This window comes from Vitis riparia, chromosome 18 (genome assembly GCF_004353265.1).
Source record: "Vitis riparia cultivar Riparia Gloire de Montpellier isolate 1030 chromosome 18, EGFV_Vit.rip_1.0, whole genome shotgun sequence".
Taxonomy (NCBI): Eukaryota; Viridiplantae; Streptophyta; class Magnoliopsida; order Vitales; family Vitaceae; genus Vitis; species Vitis riparia.
This window is the reverse complement of record NC_048448.1, coordinates 23,954,111-23,975,425: the sequence shown is the minus strand read 5'-3', so window position 1 is coordinate 23,975,425 and position 21,315 is coordinate 23,954,111.

The window sequence follows — 21,315 nt, the reverse complement described above, 5'->3', positions numbered from 1 at the left end:
AAAAACACATCTATTATGTGAGCAAAGCAATGGTGGATGCTGAGACATGATATTCCCAAGTATAAGTATATATATATATATATATATATATATATATATATATATAGATAGATAGATAGATAGATAGATAGATAGAGAGAGAGAGAGAGAAAGAGAAAGAGAGAGAGAGAGAGAGAAAGAGAAAGAAAGAGGAAATTATGTTTTAGGGGCAAGTAAAACTAATTGGCTTAAGGTCCATAGAAGGTATAAAATTCTATTCAAATGTTGACAAATAGTTAAAGGATATGAGAAAATACCCCAAGGACATGGAAATTGTATAAAATGAATTTATACTCTATGATTATATTGTATCATCTACGATGCACCTTATTTTTTTTTCTTTCTATATATATGTAAATTAACCTGATTTATCAATGTTTTTTTATAATGAAATCAATGATTTTATAATGAAGCTAATAAATCTTATAAATTAGGAAAAAAAGATTAAAAGGTGTATTTTAGGGTTGGTTTGTAATAGATGTCATCCCAATAATAAAAATGACTATTAATAATATGAATAATAATGTCAATAATAATTATAATAGCATATACAATATTAATAAGAATATCATCTGCTCTAATAATAATAATAATAATAATAATAATAATAATACAATTATTATTATGGCAGTAAATAAAATACATAAGGCAAAAACAAAAAACAAAAAAGAGTTTAGAAAACTAAAGTTAAATAAAAATAGGAGGAAAAGACAAACAAATGCCATGATTGAAATTATAAGATTGTTAAGTTTTTAAAATATGACTTGTGAACTTTGATAGAATTTGTTAATTTGGTAATTTAATGACCCTTATAAGTTATATGTAACCTTTTGGATAATTGTATTTTAAATTTGTAGATATTTTTCATAATCATTTTTATTTTGAAAGTTTTTTTTTTGTCTATTATATGGTTGTCATTTTTATGCTTTGAGATTACATCTAATTTAACAAATAAAAACTATTTTTTTTTGTTATAAATTTATATAGGTAATTGTGAATGATCACATAGTTATGACTTTTGTTTTATCCATAAAAAATTAAATATTGTATATAATTCTGGTTTTTCCTAACTCATATAAATAGAAAACCTTGGTCAATGAAAAACCTACCTCGGAGTTCTTTCGTAACTCTATTTCTTCTATACTATATTTATTTATTTCTTTTATTTCTAACACATTATTAGCATGATGCCCTAATCAACTTGGAAGGAAAAGACTTCTATAATTCAAGAAGAAAAAAAAAAAAAAAATTCTTTCAAACACTTCATTCAAAGATACATGACGAGGTCTTATATTATTTTATAATTTCCAAATATTTTTTTTCTTTTCTATCTTATATAAAACATTTGAATTATATTTTATTTTTTCATTACTAACAACCATATAAAATTGAATGTATAACCAAAAACTATACAAAAATGTTTTCATAGCAAGAAGCTATGTATCTTAATATTTTTTTATACTTAAGCCAGGACCTTGAAAATATTGATATCTTAAATTTGTACAATCAGAAAATATATAGAAAATTTCTCTTAACTAAAAGTTATGGAAGCAATTTTTATTGATAATTATTTCATAGTAGAACCTATGTAGACAATTTCTAAAATTTTGTTGTTTAACCAAAAGTTATATAAATCAAAATTGTTAATCAATAATTTTACAAGTAGAACCTATATAGACAATTTCTAACTATGGTATAGCTAGAAGTTAGTAAAACAAAATTGTCAATTAACAATTTTATAGAATTTTATAGTCAGACGTATGTGGGAAATATTTCATAGCCTAATACCATACATAATTTTTGTTTTATCATAATAAAATTATCCATAGCCAGAATTTATGAAAAATTTATTCTTTTGTTTTTATTTTTAGTTAATATTGCCTAATTATTATTTTAATTTTTTGTGTTTATAGTAATTATTTTACTTTATGATAATATGAAAATATTGTTTCTCATAGTCATAACCTCTGAAGCAAAAAATATTTATTTTATTATAGTGCATAACATCTAGCTATATAGAGGAGGCAAGTATATATTTCTACATGTTCTTATAATTAGAAGTTATATAATAATTATTTTGGTAGCCTGTGGAAAATAATTTATATATTATTATAGCCTAAAGTTAAATAAAATAATTAATTTACATTTTCTTATAGCCCAAAGCTATGTACGAAAATTCTAATATATTCTTTTGGTTTGGAAATTTTTTTTTCTGTAAAATACTTTCATAGCTTGAAGCTCTATGAAAGTAAATATATATTTTCTATAAATGGAAATTATATAATATTATGATTTTACTTATAATATAAAGTTACGAGAATTTTATATATTTTCATAGCATGAAGTTATGAAATATGATTTTTTTTTTTCATTTTTAAGAATAGAATCATTGAAATCCTTAATTTGGACTTGGATGTATCACTAATATTTTTTCTATAAAGTGTGAAGGTTGAAATATCTAGAATTATATATTTTATGTTTCAACGAAATTGAATCACTTTGTGAAATTAAACAATACAACACTAAGTAAACACCATTTATTCTTAAAATACTATTCATGTTTCATAAAAAGGCATAGTTGTAAGTGCTTCGCATTTATAAATTTATTTACATATTTTTAATTTTCTATTTAGCCTATTACTATACATAATTTTTATATAATTAAAATATAAGACTTGCCCCGTGTAAGAAGGCATACTTGTTATCCCATGTCAAATGCCTCGTCTACTTGCCCCATGTAATGCATGTAACAAACATGATTTTCAAATGGTGCTTGTCACGCCCCAAGATCCATTCCAAGGGCGTGACGGTCATTTCACACCTCAAACCCGAATGCTTAAAGTGTAACATGACCCAAACAATCATATTGTAACTGGAAGTAACCAATTACCAAAAACATGTTCAGAGTAGTGAAACAAAATTCTAAAATCTTCAAACTTAACTTTAAAACTAAGCATCCATCAACCAAAATCTATTATCCAAATAGATTGCAAACTCAAATAAATCAAGTGCTAACAAATTTTTATAATCTCCAAATCTCAACTTCAAAATTATAAAAAAAAAATATTTAAAAGCTCAATATCTAAATAGCTTCCAAAAACCAAATAATCCAAATGAACATAAACTTATAGCTAACAATGTCCAAATAACATCCTAAGCAAAATCCTAATGATGACCATTCCCTGACCTAGCCATCACTCCTCGCCTGAACTAAGGGTGCTTGAAAAGTAATCAACAAATAGGAATGAGCTCAAAGCCCAATAAGGAACATTAATGCAGTTCATAGATCAAATATTTCAAGTCCACTTGCAAAATAGGAGATATTATAACTAATTATTTTCATAAAATTTTGAGTAAGTTTTTCCAATATATTCAAAACTTTTAATTGTACACTTTCGTTTTTTATTCAAACATTTTCATATCAAATTCAGTCAAAACATTCAAATCATTTATTTACTCTGGTCATCAAACATCAAATGGTGTCAAGTTAGGTGAGACTTTTCAAATAGGTGGCTAGCCTCAAATTGTTCCTTTAAGGTGGACAAAACCAAACACTACTAGTACTAGTAACCTCTAAGCAAACCCCTAGAGGCTGGAGTCCAAATCAATTACATTCCTCATCAAGAAATGTAAAGGTCAACTATTATATCTCGTTGATAAGGGTCAAAAAGTCAAAAGTCAACTATTATACCCTGTTGACAAGGACCAAACAAACCAGAGTCAAATACTTATTTTAATTATTCAAATTTACAAAACATAATATCTCCACATTTCTATGTTGTAAATAAAATATAAGGTTCTAACATACTTTTCACGCAAAACACATTTGATCCATGCATAAAACGAATAATAACTCAAAATGTTTCCAAATGATGTATATAAAAATTTGTTTCTAAAAAAAAAAAATAACTGCATTAATTTCCCTTACTTCAAAAGAAGTCCTTGAAAACTTGGGAGAAAAATAATTCTGGAAAATCTACTCTTCACCTAATATAACATAAGAGAAATAACTATTACTATTTATCTATAATTTAACTAATCTATTCCTTATTTAAATAAATTAATAAATTCCCAATTTGTTTCTAATAACACATTACTAATTTAATTAAATTGCAATTTTATTTCATTATAAAATTCTATAATATATATATATATATATATATATATATATATATATATATATATATATATATATATATATATATATTATTGTTGACATTTCTACATGTAAGAGAAGTTTCTTTGGAGTTCATTAGTTATTTAAGTAGTAACAATGTCTTGGCTATTTCAAGCTTTATTTTTTTATTTTTTTATTTCTTAGGTTGGTGTACTTTTTGAGTCATGCTTCCAACACACATGGATTGCACCCCCTGCAACTACCTCATTCTATTTATTACATTAAACCATTATTACTATATCTTATTTATTAACCTAAAACTAACCAGTTCCCACACGCAGGCAACCAATTTTTTTTCCCACAATTCTTCTATCTTTCAGTGTACACATGTTCTCCCTGTTTTTTTTCTTCACCATTCTTTTATTTTCCGGTGCACATACGTTTTTTTTACCATTCTTCTATTTTCCAATGCACACGCGTTCTTTTTTTTTTTCTTTAAATCAAATTGTTTTAATATTTTTTCTAATCCCTTAAGCCACAATTAACAATTTATTTATTTATTTATAAAATAAATTAACCCTAGTCTAAATCAACATCTTCCAAAGAATCATTTTTTTTTCATCTAAAAACTTAAGATTTCCCAATTTCCAACAATAAATCAAAATCTTAAATTTTCACTATTTTGATATTAAAAAGAATTAAAAAAAAAAAAACTAACTCTAATCTAGATTTGGGTTTTCCAAAAAAATATCTAATGTGCTTAAAATTAACTAATGAATTTAAAATATTAATCTAGGGGTTAGATTCTTACCTATAGAGATCTGTTCTTCAAACCCTGAAATCCGACTCCAATCTTACATTCTCAAGAACTTTATGCGAATAGGAACGCAATTAAAAAAAGAATAGGAAGAATAGAATTCTAATTTATACATAGGGTATTTATTCGTAAAATTACCTTTTCACCCATCTTCCAATTTATTAAATTAATTAATTAATTATTTAATTTAATATTATTATTAATAATATTTTCCTAAAAAGAAACTTGGGCGTTACATCCTCCCCCCTTAACAAAAGTTTAGTCCTCTAAACTTGACATACCCAAGTCTTGAAATAATTGAGGATGCTTTACTCTCATCTCTTCTTCTAACTCCTAAGTGGCCTCTTGGATACTATGATTGCTCCACTAGACCTTTACCAACTTGACAATAGTATGTCGTAGTACCTTATCCATCACATCCACAATTTGAACGGGTACCTTTTCATAGGTCAAGTCCTCAAAAATTTGAATAGGCTCCAACTCCACAACATGAGAGGGATCATAAATATATTTCCTCAAAGTCGAAACATGCAATACATTATGAATCTTAGATAGACTTGGGGGCAAGGCCACTTTATAAGCCAAAGTGCCTACTCTTTCTAATACCTCAAATGGTCCCACAAAACGAGGATTGAGTTTTCATTTTCTTCCAAATCTCATTATAGACTTCATAGGCGAAACTTTCAAGAAAACATGATCACCTACCTCAAACTCCAAATCTCGTATGGGATTATCAGCATAACTCTTCTATCTACTTTGTGTTGTTTTTAATATTGCCTTAATTAAAGAGACCTTTTCAACAGTCAATTGCACAAGTTCAGGCCCCAAAAGTTTATTCTCTCCAACATCATCCCAACAAACAGGAGATCGACATCTCCTACCATACAATGACTCAAAAGGTGCCATCCTAATGCTAGCTTAAAAGCTATTATTATAGGCAAACTCCATTAGGGGCAAATAATCATCCCAATTACCTTTTAGGTCCAAAGCACAAGCTCTCAACAAATCTTCCAAGACCTGAATTACCCTCTCTGATTGACCATCAGTCCGTGGATGAAAAACAGTACTAAAACTCAACTTAGTACCTAATGTTTTTTGTAAACTGTGCCAAAATATAAAAGTGAAATGAGCTAGGATCTCTGTCAGATACTATAGAAATAGGTACACCATGCATTCTCACAATCTCCTTAATATAAAGAGAAGTCAAACGATTCATAGAAAAATTGACTTTCATAAGTAGAAAATGAGCAGACTTTGTCAATCGATCAACAATCACCCAAATCACATTATTGCCCTCTAAGGTCCTTGGTAACCCTGTCACAAAATCCATAGTAATATGTTCCCATTTCCACTCGGGAATAGAAAGTGGTTACAAAAACCCTATTGGTCGTTGATGCGAAGCTTTCACTTGTTGACACACCAAACATTGAGCCACAAATTGCTCAATATCTTGTTTCATACCTGACCACCAATACTGTTTCAAATCTTTGTACATTTTTATCCATCCTGGGTGGATTGCAAGCCTAGAACAATGAGCTTCCTCCAAAAGCTCCCTTCTTAAGTCTCCATCATTTGGGACACACAGTCTAGCCCTAAACCTCAAAATTCCATCATCTGATAAAACAAAGTCAGACTTACTGCCCTTTTTAACTTCTTCCATAAGTTGCACTAAATTCAAATCGTTATTTTGTAGGGCCTTAATTCTCCCAACTAAGTCTGGTTGTACTCTAAAGTTTGCCACAAAAGCTCCTGAGTCCAAAACTCTCATATGGACTTGTAAACTCCTCAAATATTTCAATAATTGCATTTGACAACCTCTAATAGCTGCTAAGGAACCGACAGATTTCCTACTCAAGGTGTCATCCACAACATTCGTCTTCCCTAAGTGATACTGAATAATGCAATCATAGTCTTTAAGTAGTTCAATCCACCTCCTCTGTCTCATGTTTAATTCCTTTTGGGAAAATAAATACTTCAAACTCTTATGATCTATGAATATCTCACAAGTTTCACCAAAAAGAAAATGTCTCCAGATTTTAAGTGCAAAAACCACTACAACTAACTCCAAATCATGAGTAAGATAATTTCGTTCATAAGACTTCAACTGTCTAGAAGCATAAGCTACAACTTTTCCATATTGCATAAGAACACAACCCAAACCCTGACGAGAGGTATCACTATACACCACAAACCCTCATGAGCCTGAAGGGATAGTCAAAATAGGAGTTGTCACTAATATGTTCTTTAACTCTTCGAAACTACGTTCACAATCATTAAACCACTCAAACTTAACCCTTTTCTGAGTCAACCTGGTCAGAGGTAGGGAAATCTTAGAGAACCCCTCAATAAATCGCCTATAATAACCAGCCAGTCCTAATCAACTTCAAATTTTTGTCACAGTATTAGGTCTTCTCCAACTTGACACGAGATCTACCTTTCCAGGGTCAACAGAGATGCCATCTTTGGTCACTACATGCCCAAGGAAAGAGACTTTGTCTAACCAGAACTCACACTTCTTTAGTTTAGCATACAATTGTTTATCCCTGAGAGTTTGCAATACAATACTCAAATGGCGCTCATGCTCCTCACTACTCTTTGAGTACACCAAAATATCATCTATAAAAACTACCACAAACTAATCTAGATAGGGCTTGAATACCCTATTCATTAAGTCCATAAAAGCAGCAGGTTATTAGTCAAACCAAAAGGCATAACCAAAAACTCATAATGCCCATATCTAGTTCGAAAAGTAGTCTTGGGTACATCTTCACTTCTAACCCTTAACTGATGATAACCAGACCGAAGATCAATTTTAGAGAACACACATGCACCCTGAAGTTGATAAAACAAATCATCAATCTGAGGAAGGGGATACTTGTTCCTCACCGTCACCTTATTCAACTCTCTATAATCAATGTAGAGTCTCATAGATCCATCTTTCTTCTTTACAAATAAAACAGGAGCTCCCCAAGGTGAAACACTAGGCCTAATGAAGCCTTTATCTAACAACTCTTGAAGTTGAATCTTCAACTCCTTAAACTCCATAGGTGCCATCATATAAGGGGCCTTAAAGATAGGAGTTGTCCCTGGTGCCACATCAATGGTGAACTCCACCTCCCTCTTTGGTGGCAAGCTAGGTAGATCATTTGGAAAGACATCAGGATAGTCCCTTACAATAGGTATGTCTTCCAACTTTAAATCATTTTCCTTATTCACAACATAAGCCAAAAAGCCTTGACAACCTTTGTTGAACAAAGAACTAGCTCTCAAGACTGAGATCATACGCAGTGGTTTGTCCACATGCTTCCCCTCAAAACTAAAATCAGGCTAACCAGGAATGCTAAACGTCACTCTTTTCCCAAAACAATCAACATATGCATGGTATGAAGCTAACCAATTCATCCCCAAAATCACATCAAAATCCAGGAGGTTAAGAAGTACTAAGTTAACTGTCATATCTCTATACCCAATCATCACACAACAATCTCTAAGTATTTTATTAACCACAACAAAATCTCCTAAAAGAGTAGCAACAAATAAATCAAAGTCTATGTTATCAATCGGTATACTCAACAAACCAGCAAAATATATGGAAACAAAAGAGTGCGTTGAACCAGGATCAATTAAGGCTATAGCAAATAAGGTGTGAATTCGAAGAGTACATATCACTACATCAGAAGTAGCCTGAGCATTTCTATGAGTCACAACAAATACCCGCCCTTGAGTCCTGGGTTTCTATCTATCTTCTTTATTCTCCTCCTTAGGCTTCCCAAATATAAACTTCCTACTCTCTGGACAATCCCGAACCATATGTCCCTGTTTTCCACAACCAAAGCAAGCTCCTGTCTCTCTATAGCATGGCCTACCCCCATGCTTTTTGCCACAAGTAGGACAAAACCCATCTAAAATTTGTGTTGTTTTTCCTTTATTTTGATTTCTACTTGGAGCAGACTTTTCCTATGCTTGGTTACCATGAGCACCATCATTTCTATTCCTCTTCCTTTGTTGTTCCCTATACTGGTGAAGCTCTTCATTATCTTTCTCTGCAATAAGGGCTCTATCTACCACCTCTGAATAAACACTAAGCTTCAAAATTGATATCTTATTATTCAGATAAGGCTTCAATCCATCCTAAAACTTTAATGTTTTTTCCTCTTTTGTAGCAATCAACTGTGGGCAAAAACGTGATAGTTCGGTAAACTTAGCCTCGTATTAGGCCACAATCAAATTTCTCTATTCCAGACTGTCAAACTCTCCCACCTTTTGTCGTCAAACACTGTCAAGAAAGTATTTCTTATAAAAAGCCTCCCTAAACTAACTCCAAACAATAGGCCCCTGATACTCTAAAAGCCTCTTAGTCATGCGCCACCAATGGTCTACCTCTTTGTCTAGCATAAATGCTGCATATGAGGCTTTTTGCTCCTCAGAACAATCAATGACATCAAATAATTTCTCTATCTTCATAATCCAAGCCTTTGTCTTTATTGGATCTAAAGTACCAGAAAAGTAAGAGGGACCCAACTTCTTAAAGTCGTTAAAGGAGATACCCTTAGTAGATGAGGATTGTCATTGACTATTACTTCCAGTAGCTCTAGCTTGACGCTCAACCAAGCCAGCCAAAAGGCAAAACCTCAGGTGGAGGAGGTATATCATCATTAACATGATTGTTTTGGGAAAATGCAGGTCTTCTTGGTGGCATGGTGTCCTATAAAGCAACAGGTATAACTAAAGTAGTCACTAAGAAGTCAAATAAGAAAATCAGAATTGTAAGGAATAAAAGGAATCAAACTAGATGAAGTTGAAACTTATACTAATGCGTCACTCATTTATTCCCAAAGGTAAACTAAATAGGTTCCCATCAAGATCACAACCTAGTGCTCTGATACCACTCGGTCACGCGCCAAGACCAACTCCAAGGACGTGACGATCATTTCACACCTCAAACCCGAAGCCTTAAAGTGTAACATGACCCAAACAATCATATTGTAAGTGAAAGTAACCAATTACCAAAAACCTGTTCAGAGTAGCGGAACAAATTCTAAAATCTTCAAACTTAACTTTAAAACTAAGCATCCATCAACCAAAATCCATTATCTAAATAGATTGCAAACTCAAATAAATCAAGTGCTAACAAAATTTCATAATCTCCAAATCTCAACTTCAAACTTATCAAAAAATATATTTAAAAGCTCAATATCTAAATATCTTCCAAAACCAAATAATCCAAATGAACATAAACTTATAAGCTAACAATGTCCAAATAACATCCTAAGCAAAATCCTAATGATGACCATTCCCTGACCTAGCCATCACTTCTCGCCTGAACTAAGGGTGCCTGAAAAGTAATCAACAAATAGGAATAAACTCAAAGCCCAATAATGAACATTAATGTAGTCTATAGATCAAATATTTCAAGTTCACTTGCAAAATAGGAGATATTATAACTAATTATTTTCATAAACTTTTGAGTAAGTTTTTCCAATATATTCAAAACTTTTAATTGTACACTTTCATTTTGATTCAAACATTTTCATATCAAATTCAGTCAAAACATTCAAATCATTTATTTACTTTGGTCATCAAACATCAAATGGTGCCCAATTAGGTGGGACTTTTCAAATAGGTGGCTAGCCTCAAATTGTTCCTTTAAGGTAGACGGAACCAAACACTACTAGTACTAGTAACCTCTAACCAAACCCCTAGAGGCTGGAGTCCAAATCAATTACATTCCCCATCAAGAAATGTAAAGGTCAACTATTATATCCCGTTGACAAGGGCCAAACAAATCAGAGTCAAACACTTATTTTAATTATTCAAATTTGCAAAACATAATATCTCCACATTTCTATGTTGTAAATAAAATATAAGGTTCTAACATACTTTTCATGCAAAACATATTTGATCTATGCATAAAACGAATAATAACTCAAAATGTTTCCAAATGATGTATATAAAAATTTTTTTCTAAAAAAAAATAATTGCATTAATTTCCCTTACTTCTAAAGAAGTCCTTGAAAATTTGGGAGAAAAATAATTCTGGAAAATCTACTCTTCACCTAATATAACATAAGAGAAATAACTATTACTATTTATCTATAATTTAACTAATCTATTCCTTATTTAAATAAATTAATAAATTCCCAATTTGTTTCTAATAACACATACTAATTTAATTAAATTGCAATTTTATTTCATTATAAAATTCTATAATATATATATTATTGTTGACATTTCTACATGTAAGAGAAGTTTCTTTGGAGTTCATTAGTTATTTAAGTAGTAATAATGTCTTGGCTATTTCAAGCTTTATTTTTTTATTTTTTTTATTTCTTAGGCCGGTGTACTTTTTGAGTCATGCTTCCAGCACACATGGATTGCACCCCCTACAACTACCTCATTCTATTTATTACATTAAATCTTATTTATTAACCTAAAACTAACCAGTTCCCACATGCAGACAACCTGTTTTTTTTTCCACAATTCTTCTATTTTCCAGTGCACACGTGTTCTTTGTGTTTTTTTTTCTTCACCATTCTTCTATTTTCGAGTGCACAAGCGTTCTTTTTTTTATTTTAAATAAATTGTTTTAATATTTTTTCTAATCCCTTATGCCACAGTTAACAATATTTATTTATTTATTTATTTAAAAATAAATTAACCTTAGTCTAAATCGAAATCTTCCAATTTTTTTTTCCATCTAAAAACTTAAGATTTCCCAATTTCCAACAATAAATCAAAATCTTAATTTTCACTATTTTGATATTAAAACGAATTAAAAAAAATAAACTAACCCTAATCTAGATTTGGGTTTTCCAAAAAAATATATAATGTGCTTAAAATTAACTAATGAATTTAAAATATTAATCTAGGGGGTTAGAATCTTACCTCTAGAGATCTGTTCTTCAAACCTTGAAATCCGACTCCAATCTTACATTCTCAGGAACTCTCTGCGAACAGGAACGTGATTCAAAAAAGAACAGGAAGAACATAATTCTAATTTATACCTAGGGTATTTATTCATAAAATTACTTTTTCACCCATCTTCCAATTTAATTAATTAATTTAATAATAATATTATTAATATTTTCCTAAAAAGAAACTTGAGCGTTACTGTGCTTTTCAGCTTCGACCGCTCGTGCTCATTCAATCACCTTCCCTACTTGTTTTCTTTTGGTTTCAACCATTCATGGAGTTCCATTTCCCTTTGAATTTTATTTCACACCAAGAATTATTGACTGTAACTACTCATTCCTGATGTGAAAGGGGGGCAATGTGTGTATAGATCATTTCGATCTATTTTGATAATGCCCGATTTATTTGATTCGAGTTTGGGTTAATTTTGCAAAACTCGATTGAAGTCATTTGGCCCAGCCAAATAGAGACATACGAAAAAAGCATTCGACCAGAGATAGCTATCGATATTCAGCAACATTGAGAACGTGGGTCTTATATTAGGCGGTGACTTGGTGAAATTCCAAGTGCATGAAGATGAATGTATCATTGGAGCACACGACAAGAACGTGCCATCATGCGCACAATAGTAAATCAAAATAATCCATTGTGCGATAATATTAGCCTATAAAAGAAAAACAATAATCAATTGTATGGGAGATAAAAAGAATCATGAATATCTCCCTGATCCAACATTTTGTGCACCAACAACTAATATTTTTTTAAATCTTAAATTTAGGAATTTGTTACGTATAATAAAAATATGTTCGACAATGTTTTTAAAAAAAACACTACTAGTCTAAAAGCGACTTTGAAGAAAAATCAAGCGCTGGCAAAATTTAAGAAATGATTTTAAAAAGTTGAAAAATATTTTGTAGTGTTTTATGGAAAAACGCTTTATAAATGATTTTGCTAAGAAGAACCTGTTTGGTAGTGATTTTACGAAACATTTTTAATATCTTTAAAACTTGAAAATTTTTATTATTTAAGTGTTAGAAATGCTAGAAATGTTTTCTAGAATCGCTTCCAAATGCACTCAAAAACTTGAGAAAACACTTTCATTAAAAACGCTTCAAATTCTTATAAAGAGAAGATGGGATTTTTAATCCTCCAATGCAAAGAAAATTCCAAAAGAAGACCCTAATTCCTTAAACTCTCCTTTTCACTATCTCATTTTCCAATCAATCTCCAAAATTGGTGTTGAAAGAGGAATTTTAGGGGTAGGATTTGTTTGGAGAATGGGTTAGATGGAGGAGGAAAAAGTTTACATGGATTTGTGGCTACTACTAAATTAGAAAGGGCATTTTAGGAAACATACTGAGAAATAATATCATAATGCATAAACTTCCAAATATTTTCACATTTGGAAAAATAAATTTAATTTTAAACAAGTGAATTTCTATGTTCTATATTTTATTTTTTCAAATGACATGTTCTTTGTAGTGATGGTTTGAAAAACAATGATGAGTATTTTTTCTTTGAGAAAGTGTTTTAGGTAATTACCTACATAATTAGACTTAGAATTTATGATTTAGGATTTAAATTTGCTACCCAAACATGAGTATCTCTCTCAAAAAGAAAAACACCCACTTGTTATTGGGCCTTGCCTACTTTGTAACAGTGGACTTCACCTAGTTGTCCCAAAAGGGCATGCTGCATCCTTCTAGATGTCCAATCCTTCAAAACACAAGCCCAAGAACTAAGCACATCATATAACACAATGGCTACTCTATAAACTATGGCAACCTTATGCCTTATATGATGTTGAAAACTAAGGACTTTGAAGTAAAGCAACCCAAAATGACCATTTCAATGGTTGTCTACTCTATCTGTTCTATCTGTTTGAATCATTTTCTTGGAAGGAAATAGGTAAATGTGGAAGTAAATAAAATATTCCTCTTGTAAAATATATATTTTTAGTTTAAACAAGAAGTTAATAAAACTTTTACATCAATTGCACTTACATATTCAATGATTTTTTATTACAAATAAAAAAAAAACTTAGGTGGTGTTTGTTTTTTTTTTTTTTGATAAATAGAAAAAAACCAAATTTGGTTTTTTCTATTTGGTTAAAAGTATTCTGTTGATATCAACCATCATAACTAAAGTGAACTTGTTATCAATAGATTGACTTTTTCTATTAAGCTAAAAGTACCAATATAACTAAATTGAACTTGTTATCAATAGGTTTACTTTAGTTATATTGGTTGATATCAATAGGTTGAATCGAAAAAACCAAATATTTTGGCTTTTTCCATTTAGCCAAAAGGCAAACACAACCTTAGTGAAAAAGGTATAATGCCCATAGAAAATTTGATTACATTTTTCCACCATTAATTGCACCATTAATTTAAGATAAACCTTGGCAATTAAGACTCTTCTTAAAACAACTCACCATTGAATACATCTTTTCCTTTAGTGACTATAAATTAAGCTGGAGAACCATCGACCCTCTACTACGACCGTCCTCGCTTTAATGGATCCTCCAACCCATTTCTCACTGATTCCTCTAGTCTTTTCTTGGGTACTTCTCTTTTTCCACTATTCTTCACCCACATATGCAGCAGCTCCTCACCATGTCACCCCTTCTAAGTTGGTCCAAGATGTTTGCAACAAGACATCCTACTACTCATTTTGTATTGAAGCATACAAATCTGATCCCAGAACCCCATCAACATCCACTCTCCTCCACCTAGTGAGGATTGTTATGGAGTTGGGAAAGGCAAATGCGATGGATACCCGGTCTCACATCTCTGATATGCACAGGAGTAATGAGACTTAGGCTGCTAAAAATCCAAGTCTGGAATGGTGCATATTTTGGTATGATGGAGTGATAACATCCTTAAGAAACGTTGAGGAGGAGCTGGAAGAGGATCCCATGTTTGCAAACTATGATGTGTTCATTGCTGGTGAGAGTGCAGGTCAATGTGAAAGAAGATTGGCTTCTGACATAGTTCAAGATACATGGATTTCTATGAGGAACAACTTCTCCCAGTATTTTAGTAACATTTCCTTTGTCACTATAGCGAGATGAATTTATAGAAGCAATTATCTTTATAATTTGATGCAGGACTAACTTGATATTATGAGAGTAAGAATTAGAAGGCTATGTGTTTGTGTGGGAGCTTTCCATGTGTTCTCTTTCCCTTGTCGATTCTTTTCTTTATGCTTCTAGCAAAGTAAAGTGGAGAAAAAAAAAATGGTAAGTGTGACATCAAATTTTGTACCAATTTTATTCTTATATTAATTTTGAGCCTAATTTTGTCTTTATATTTTAAATCTCGATTACCATACCACTCACCTTTTAATTCTTAATTTTTATTATTTTGTATATCATTTTATTTTATTTTATTATTGTTATTATTATTATATTTCATTATCTTATTTTTTTTCTTTTCTTTATTTTCTCTCTCCTCTCTCCTTTCCCTTCCTACCTTCCCCAACCACTCCACTACTCCCTTATTCTCTTTCCTCCCATACCTCCATCCCTACACCATGCCCTATCTCAATTTCTTTTTTTTGGTTTTTTTATTATTTTATTTTATTTTCCCATTTCCCTTTTTAGCCTTCATCTTCTTCCTCCACCTATTCCCCACTATCAAACGACCATACTCCCCCTACTCTTCTCCCTAACATTTTTTTTTCTATTCTTTCTTTTGTTTCTTCTTCCATTCTTCCATCCGCCACTCCTTCACTTGTGGCAACACAACCACCACTTCATACATTTCCACCATCTTCATCCAATTTTCTATTTTTTTCTCTTTATTTTATTTTCTTTATTATTATTATTATTATTATTATTTTCAGACCTCCCCTCCCCCCCCACACACAGCTAGAGACCACCCCCTTTTCCCCACACTCCCCCCTCTTCTTTTTCCATTTTTGGCTCTCATTTTTTTTTCATTTTTCTTCCACTTTCTCTTACCCATTTTCCTCCACTCCTCCACACAACCACACACCCCCCATTTCTTTTCCTCCATTTTCTCCCTCTCTGCATCTCTTATTTCTTTCCTGGCCCCCTTCACTCACACGTGACTGAAGAAAAAAAAAAAAATACTCGGGAGCCCACACTTTTTTTCTGCTTCTTTATTTTCCTCATTTTCTCTCCATCCAAACACCCTTCTCTTGATTCCTTCTTATTTTCTTTTCTTTCTTTCTTTTTACTATTATTATTATTATTATTATTTTCTACTATCCTCTCACTATACACATTCTCTCTCCATCAGCCAATTGCACGCTATTATCGGCCAGTCACTGCCGGCAAGCAATCCGACCATCCATAGTTCTTAAAAAAAAAGGTAAATTTCCTATTTACTTTATTTTATTATTTATCAATTTAAAATTAGAATTTTTTTTTATAAAAAATTATTATTCTTATTACATAATTATGGACCCTTTTTTAAAAAAATAAAAGTAAAAAATTATAGTTAAATTAACAATATGTTCAAAAACACATTAAATGTTGTTTTCAAAATATTTTTAGAAGTATAAAAGTATTTTGATTTTAAATACCAAATTATATCATCATCATACCTTTCAATTTCTAATGGTTAAAAGCCAAAATTTTGGTATAAAATTAAGTGTTTATTGATTACAATAAATGTGGGGGTCACTACCTTAAATGCCTAAAAAATAAAATTTCATGCAATTAAAATGCTCTACAAAAAATTCATGGCTTTAAATTCAAGGATATTTATGGAACTTTAGGTTATTATTTTGCTAAATGACCTTTAATGAAATTTCCCCTTTTTGTTTTATGCTTGTCATTATCACCTCTAACACACTTTACCAAACAATTTTCCCTTTGAAATTATATTAAATATGAAATTTGATCAAATTTCAAACCAATAGGGTTAGGTATATTTAATGAAGATTTTAGAAGAGATGACATAAATCAATCATAATTTCATTTTTAAAAAAAAAATCAATAAACATAAAAATTAAATATGTAGAATTATTTATTAAATAAATTTTTTTAAAAAATGTTTATTATTTATTTAAATGTTTTATTTTTTTTTTCAAATAAACCTTAAATTAAAAAAATGTTAGTCTTTTTCTTAAAATTTATTCTTTTCATTTATTAATTAGAAAAACTTTTCTTAGTTAAAAGAGAAAATAAAAAATAAATTAATTTATTGTTTTAAAAAATAGTTAATATTAATTTTCAAGATAAAATTAAAATTCAAGAGAAATATAATTTTTTTTAATGCATATCAAATTTACACAAAATAGTATTGATATTAAAATTCATGTTTTTATTTGTTAATTGAAGTGTAAATTGCAAAATTTTATGAAATAAATATTTAGTAAAAAAATAATAATAATTTTTAAAAATAGTAAATTTAAGAATTTGTCACATAACGTAGCCTTATAAGAAGAATAAAAGATCTTAAATCTCTCCATGGATGAGAGAGGATCCCAACCAAATTTTCCCTATTTTTCTCTCTCATTCTCATTCTCAACCGGTTGTTTTAGGGTATTAAAAGAGAGGTATTTACGGATAGGGATGATTCGGAGAGTAAAATAGAGAGAAGAAGAGTCCATTCACTTGCTATTACCTTAGGTATTTTGGGAAACATTAGGGAATGATAAGATAATGCATACCGAAATATTTTCAAATTTGTAAAGATAAATTTAATTTTGAGTTTCAGTTCTTGTTGAAATTGGGTGGGTGCCCAAGTTGGGTTGACCTAACCCGATCCAATATGGGAGTTGGAACTTTTAAAAATTGCCCAGAAAGATATATATATATATATATATATATATATATATATATATATATATATATATATATATATATACTCTTTCTCTAACTCAATCTCTCTCTGGCTCTTTGACTCTCCCATTTTTTTCTTAAAAAAAAAGTATAGAGAGAACTTCAGAAGAAAAGTTCTCTAAAGAGTAGGAGAAAGGTTTTTGCGCTGTGAAACCAGGTGGTTCTTGATTTGATGATTCCATTCAAGACTTGGGCTGAAGATTTGTATAGTGAAACAACAACAACAACAACAACAACAACAACAATAATAATAATAATAATAGTGGATGCAGTGAGTAAATGATGGATGTGCATTGAATGTGAAAATGATGTGAAAATGATGGATGTACATTGAATGTGAAAATGATGTGAAAATGATGTGAAAATGATGGATGCATGTAACTGTAGGGAAATGGAAAAAAAAATACAAAATCAAATGATGGGATGACACTGTAATCCTATAGGCTCACCCTATTGCAAATAATCCAGATATATAAAAAAAAAATATCTAGATATATATATAAAAAAGAAATAAAATGTAGATAATATCAAATAGTGGAAATTGGATAATAGAATAAACTAAATAAATAAATAAATTACAGGATATATATGATACTGCAACACTATAGTAGAAGTAAATAATAATAATAATAATAATGCAATAATAAAAATTTGAGGGACAATAAAAGACATTTTTTTTAATAATTGGAAAGAGGATAATAATAAAAATGATGGATGCAATGTATACATTGGATATCGCAAAAATATCCATGGCAATTGGATATTATAATTAAAAAAAAATTGATGGGATGGCACTGTTGTAGATTCACCCTATTGTAGATAATCTAGATATATCCAAATAAATAAATAAATAAAATGTAGATAATATCCAATGGTGGAAATTGGATATTAGAATAAAATAAATAAATAAATTACAGGATATATATGATACTACAACACTACAATCCTGTAGAAGTAAAAAAAATGATGAATTTTGACTTGTGTATAAAATAATAATAAAAATTGGAGGGACAATAAATGACATTTAAAAATAATGATGGGACTCACCCTATTGTAGATAATCCAGATATATCCAAAATAAAATAAAATAAATAAAATGTAGATAATATCGGAAATTGGATATTAGAATAAAATAAATAAATAAATTACAGGTTATATATGATACTGCAACACTGCAATCCAGGATTCAAACCTAAGTCTGTCATTCTAAAAGAGTCATTTATTACCACTAAAGTACCAACACTCGATATGACATAAAATACCATTTATTGGTATTACATGGTTTATTTCAAATGATGAATGTTGACTTGTGTATAAAATAATCTTAAAAATTTGAGGGACAATAAAAGACATTTTTTTAATAATTGGAAAGATGATAATAATAAAAATGATGGATGCACTGGATATTTGCAAGGAAATGGAAAAAGCATAACATCCAATAATGAAGTTTATTAGTAATATATGATAATGCAAAAATATCCTATAAAATGGAAATAGGATATTATAATTAAAAAAAATTAATGATGGGATGACACTGCAATCTTGTAGACTCATCCTATGGTAGATAATCCAGATATATAAATAAAATGTAGATAATATCCAAATTGGATATTAGAATAAAATAAATAAATAAATTACAGGATATATATATATATATATATATATATATATATATATGATAATACAACACTGCAATCCTGTAGAAGTAAAAATAAAATAAAAATAATAATGCAACACCCAAAATTCAAACCTAAGTCTGTCATTCTAAAAAAATCATTTATTACCACTAAAGTACCAACACTTGATATGACATAAAATACCATTTATTGGTATTACATTGTTTATTTCAAATGATGAACGTTGACTTGTGTATAAAATAATCTTAAAAATTTGAGGGACAATAAAAGACATTTTTTTCTAATAATTGGAAAGAGGATAATAATAAAAATGATGGATGTAAGGGATGCACTGGATATCTGCAAGGAAACGGAAAGAGGATAACATCCAATAATGAAGTTTATTGGTAATATCCGATAATGCAAAAATATCCTATAAAATGGAAATTGGAGATTATAATTTTAAAAAATTAATGATGGGATGGCACTACAATCCTGTAGACTCACCCTATTATAGATAATCCAGATATATCCAAAAAATAAAAAATAAATAAAATGTAGATGATATCCAATAGTGGAAATTGGATATTAGAATAAAATAAATAAATAAATTACAGGATATATATGATACTGCACTCCTGTAGAAGTAAAAAAAAATAATAATAATAATGCAACACCAGGATTCAAACCTAAGTCTGTCATTCTAAAAGAGTCATTTATTACCACTAAAGTACCAACACTTGATATGACATAAAATACCATTTATTGGTATTACATTGTTTATTTCAAATTATGAATGTTGGCTTGTGTATAAAATAATCTTAAAAATTTGAGGGACAATAAAAGACATTTTTTTTAATAATTGGAAAGAGGATAATAATAAAAATGATGGATGCAAGGGATGCACCGGATATCTGCAAGGAAATGGAAAAATGATAACATCCAATAATGAAGTTTATTAGTAATATCCGATAATGCAAAAATATCCTATAAAATGGAAATTGGATATTATAATTTTAAAAAATTAATGATGGGATGACACTGCAATCCTATAGACTCACCCTATTGTAGATAATTTAGATATATCCAAATAAATAAATAAATAAAATGTAGATAATATCCCATAGAGGAAATTGGATATTAGAATAAAATAAATAAATAATTTACAGGATATATATATATATATATATATATATATATATATATATATATATATATATATATATATATATATATATGATATTGCAACATTGCAATCCTGGTAGAAGTAAAAAATAAATAAAAATAATAATGCAACAACCAGGATTCAAACTTAAGTCTGTAATTCTAAAAAAATAATTTATTACCACTAAAGTACCAACACTTGATATGACATAAAATACCATTTATTGGTATTACATTGTTTATTTCAAATGATGAATGTTGACTTGTGTATAAAATAATAATAAAAATTTGAGGGACAATAAAAGACTTTTTTTTTAATAATTGGAAAAAGGATAATAATAAAAATGATGGATGAAAGGGATGCACTGGATATTTGCAGGGAAATGGAAAGAGGATAACATCCAATAATGAAGTTTATTGGTAATATCCAATAATGCAAAAAATATCCTATAAAATGGAAATTGGATATTATAATTTTAAAAAATTATTGATGGGATGACACTACAATCCTATAGAGTCACCCTATTATAGATAATCAAGATACATCCAAAAAATAAAAAATAAATAAAATGTAGATAATATTGGATATTAGAATAAAATAAATAAATAAATTACAGGATATATAGAATACTGCAACACTGCAATCCTATAGAAGTAAAAAATAAAAAATAAAAAAATAATTCAACACCTAGGATTCAAACCTAAGTCTATCATTCTAAAAGAGTCATTTATTCCAACACTTGATATGACATAAAATACCATTTATTGGTATTACATTGTTTATTTCAAATGACGAATGTGGACTTGTGTATAAAATAATAATAAAAATTTGAGG